Raw genomic sequence first — 4,756 nt, 5'->3', positions numbered from 1 at the left:
CTTTTCACATCCTCCCATGCAACGCGGCTGCTAGTCCTCCTTTCATGCAGAATCGTAAGGTCCTAGCTCATGTCCAAGGCACCAAAGTCAGCTAAAAAGTCAATAATCGATACCTAAAACTTGAATTGTACTACTTCTTACTGGCTATTACATCAACTTAGAAGCTTAATCTGTGTTCTACTATGGTGCTTTTAGTGTCTCCGCATACCGCAGCACGCGACATAGCTTTGCAGACGATAAGTACAACCGTTTCAGAGAGAAGAGCGGCCAATGTGACGCGCTGCTTGAAGTCGATTCGATAATAAATTACGAAAACGGACGGATTCCTCACGTTTTTACTACATATGAACACTTTTCACATTCTCCCTTGCAACTCGGCTGCTAGTCCTCCTTTCATGCAGAATCTTAAGGTCCTAGCCTGTGTCCAAGGCACCAAAGCCAGCAAAAAGTCCGTAATCGATACCTAAAACTTGAATTGTACTACTTCTTACTGGCTATTTCATCAACTTAAAAGCTTAATCTGTGTTCTACTATAGTGCTTTTAGTGTCTCCGCATACCGCAGCACGCGACATAGCTTTGCAGACGATAAGTACAACCGTTTCAGAGAGAAGAGCGGCCAATGTGACGCACTGCTTTAAGTCGATTCGATAATAAATTACGAAAACGGTCGGATTTCTCAGGTTTTTACTACATATGAACACTTTTCACATCCTCCCGTGCAACTCGGCTGCTAGTCCTCCTTTCATGCAGAATCTTAAGGTCCTAGCTCATGTCCAAGGCACAAAAGCCAGCTAAAAAGTCAATAATCGATACCTAAAACTTGAATTGTACTACTTCTTACTGGCTATTACATCAACTTAGAAGCTTCATCTGTGTTCCGCTATGTTGATTTTAGTGCCTCCGCATACCGCAGCACGTGACATAGCTTTGCAGACGATAAGTACAACCGTTTCAGAGAGAAGAGCGACCAATGTGACGATCTGGCTTTAAGTCGATTCGATAACAAATGACAAAAACGAACGGATTTATCAGGTTTTTACTACATATGAACACTTTTAACATTGTCCCTTGCACCTCGGCTGATAGTCCTCCTTTCATGCAGAATCTTAAGGTCCTAGCTCGTGTCCAAGGCACCAAAGCCAGCAAAAAGTCCATAATCGATACCTAAAACTTGAATTGTACTACTTCTTACTGGCTATTACATCAACTTAGAAGCTTAATCCGTGTTCTACTATGGTGCTTTTAGTGTCTCCGCATACCGCAGCACGCGACATAGCTTTGCAGACGATAAGTACAACCGTTTCAGAGAGAAGAGCGACCAATGTAACGATCTGGCTTTAAGTCGATTCGATAATAAATTACGTAAACTGACAGATTTCTCAGGATTTTACTACACATGAACACTTTTCGCATTCTCCCGTTCAACTCGGCTGCTAGTCCTCCTTTCATGCAGAATTTTAAGGTCCTAGCTAATGTCCAAGGCACCAAAGCCAGCTAAAAAGTCAATAATCGTTACCTAAAACTTGAATTGTACTACTTCTTACTGGCTATTACATCAACTTAGAAGCGTCATCTGTGTTCCACTATGGTGATTTTAGTGCCTCCGCATACCGGAGCACGCGACATAGTTTTGCAGACGATAAGTACATCCGTTTCATATAGAGGAGCGGCCAATGTGACGATCTGGCTTTAAGTCGATTCGATAACAAATGACGAAAAGGGACGGATTTCTCAGGTTTTTACTACATATGAACACTTTTCACATTCTCCCATGCAACTCGGCTGCTAGTCCTCCTTTCATGCAGAATCATAAGGTCCAAGCCCATGTCCAAAGCACAAAAGCCAGCTAAAAAGTCAATAATCGATTCCTAAATCTTGATTTGTACTACTTCTTACTGGCTATTACATCAACTTAGAAGCTTAATCCGTGTTCTACTATGGTGCTTTTAGTGTCTCCGCATACCGCAGCACGCGACATAGCTTTGCAGACGATAAGTACAACCGTTTCAGAGAGAAGAGCCACCAATGTGACGATCTGGCTTTAAGTCGATTCGATAATAAATTACGTAAACTGACAGATTTCTCAGGATTTTACTACACATGAACACTTTTCGCATTCTCCCGTTCAACTCGGCTGCTAGTCCTCCTTTCATGCAGAATTTTAAGGTCCTAGCTAATGTCCAAGGCACCAAAGCCAGCTAAAAAGTCAATAATCGTTACCTAAAACTTGAATAGTACGACTTCTTACTGGCTATTACATCAACTTAGAAGCGTCATCTGTGTTCCACTATGGTGATTTTAGTGCCTCCGCATACCGGAGCACGCGACATAGTTTTGCAGACGATAAGTACATCCGTTTCATATAGAGGAGCGGCCAATGTGACGATCTGGCTTTAAGTCGATTCGATAACAAATGACGAAAATGGACGGATTTCTCAGGTTTTTACTGCATATAAACACATTTCACATACTCCCGTGCAACGCGGCTGCTAGTCCTCCTTTCATGCAGAATCTTAAGGACCTAGCTCATGTCCAAGGCACCAAAGCCAGCTAAAAACTCAATAATCGATACCTAAAACTTGAGTTGTACTACTTCTTACTGGCTATTACATCAACTTAGAAGCTTAATCTGTGTTCTACTATAGTGCTTTTGGTGTCTCCGCATACCGCAGCACGCGACATAGCTTTGCAGACGATAAGTACAACCGTTTCAGAGAGAAGAGCGGCCAATGTGACGCACTGCTTGAAGTCGATTCGATAATAAATTACGAAAACGGACGGATTCCTCACGTTTTTACTACATATGAACACTTTTCACATTCTCCCTTGCAACTCGGCTGCTAGTCCTCCTTTCATGCAGAATCTTAAGGTCCTAGCTCATGTCCAAGGCACCAAAGCCAGCAAAAAGTCCATAATCGATACCTAAAACTTGAATTGTACTACTTCTTACTGGGTATTACATCAACTTAGAAGCTTAATCTGTGTTCTACTATGGTGCTTTTAGTGTCTCCGCATACCGCAGCACGCGACATAGCTTTGCAGACGATAAGTCCAACCGTTTCAGAGAGAAGAGCGGCCAATGTGACGATCTGGCTTTAAGTCGATTCGATAACAAATGACGAAAATGGACGGATTTCTCAGGTTTTTACTACATATGAACACTATTCACATTCTCCCGTGCAACTCGGCTGCTAGTCCTCCTTCATGCAGAATCTTAAGGACATAGCTCATGTCCAAGGCACCAAAGCCAGCTAAAAAGTCAATAATCGATATCTAAAACTTGAATTGTACTACTTCTTACTGGCTATTACATCAACTTCGAAGCTTCATCTGTGTTCTACTATGGTGCTTTCAGTGTCTCTGAATACTGCAGCACGCGACATAGCTTTGCAGACGATAAGTACAACCGTTTCAGAGAGAAGAGCGGCCAATGTGACGATCTGGCTTCAAGTTGGTTCGATAACAAATGACGAAATCGGACGGATTTCTCAGGTTTTTACTACATATGAACACTTTTCACATTTTCCCATGCAATTCGGCTGCTAGTCCTCCTTTCATGCAGAATCTTAAAGACATAGATAATGACCAGGGCACCAAAGCCAGTTAAAAAGTCAATTATCGATACCTAAAACTTGAATTGTACTACTTCTTACTGGCTATTACATCAACTTAGAAGCTTCATATGTGTTCCGCTATGGTGATTTTAGTGCCTCCGCATACCGCAGCACGCGACATAGCTTTGCAGACGATAAGTACAACCGTTTCAGAGAGAAGAGTGGCAAATGTGACGATCTGGCTTTAAGTCGATTCGATAACAAATGACAAAAACGAACGGATTTCTCAGGTTTTTACTACATATGAACACTTTTAACATTGTCCCTTGCAACTCGACTGCTTGTCCTCCTTTCATGCAGAATCTTAAGGTCCTAGCTCATGTCCAAGGCACCAAAGCCAGCAAAAAGTCCATAATCGATACCTAAAACCTGAATTGTACTACTTCTAACTATCTGTTACATCAACTTAGAAGCTTAATCTGTGTTCTACTATGGTGCTTTTAGTGTCTCCGCATACCACAGCACGCGACATAGCTTTGCAGACGATAAGTACAACCGTTTCAGAGAGAAGTGCGGCCAATGTGACGCACTGCTTTAAGTCGATTCGATAATAAATTACGAAAACGGACGGATTTCTCTAGTTTTTACTACATATGCACACTTTTCGCATCCTCCCGTGCATCTCGGCTGCTAGTCCTCCTTTCATGCAGAATCTTAAGGTCCTAGCTCATGTCCAAGGCACCAAAGCCAGCTAAAAAGTCAATATTCGATACCTAAAACTTGAATTTTACTACTCCTTACTGGCTATTACATCAACTTGGAAGCTTCATCTGTGTTCTACTATGGTGCTTTTAGTGTCTCCGCATACCGCAGCACGCGACATAGCTTTGCAGACGATAAGTACAACCGTTTCAGAGAGAAGAGCGGCCAATGTGACGATCTGGCTTCAAGTTGATTCGATAACAAATGACGAAATCGGACGGATTTCTCAGGTTTTTACTACATATGAACACTTTTCACATTTTCCCATGCAATTCGGCTGCTAGTCCTCCTTTCATGCAGAATCTTAAAGACATAGATCATGACCAGGGCACCAAAGCCAGCTAAAAAGTCAATTATCGATACCTAAAACTTGAATTGTACTACTTCTTACTGGCTATTACATCAACTTAGAAGCTTCATCTGTGTTCCGCTATGGTGA

Source organism: Schistocerca gregaria, unplaced genomic scaffold (assembly GCF_023897955.1).
Source record: "Schistocerca gregaria isolate iqSchGreg1 unplaced genomic scaffold, iqSchGreg1.2 ptg000386l, whole genome shotgun sequence".
In the NCBI taxonomy this organism is placed as follows: domain Eukaryota; kingdom Metazoa; phylum Arthropoda; class Insecta; order Orthoptera; family Acrididae; genus Schistocerca; species Schistocerca gregaria.
The sequence above is the reverse complement of the archived record's forward strand: the minus strand, read 5'-3'. Positions refer to the sequence as shown.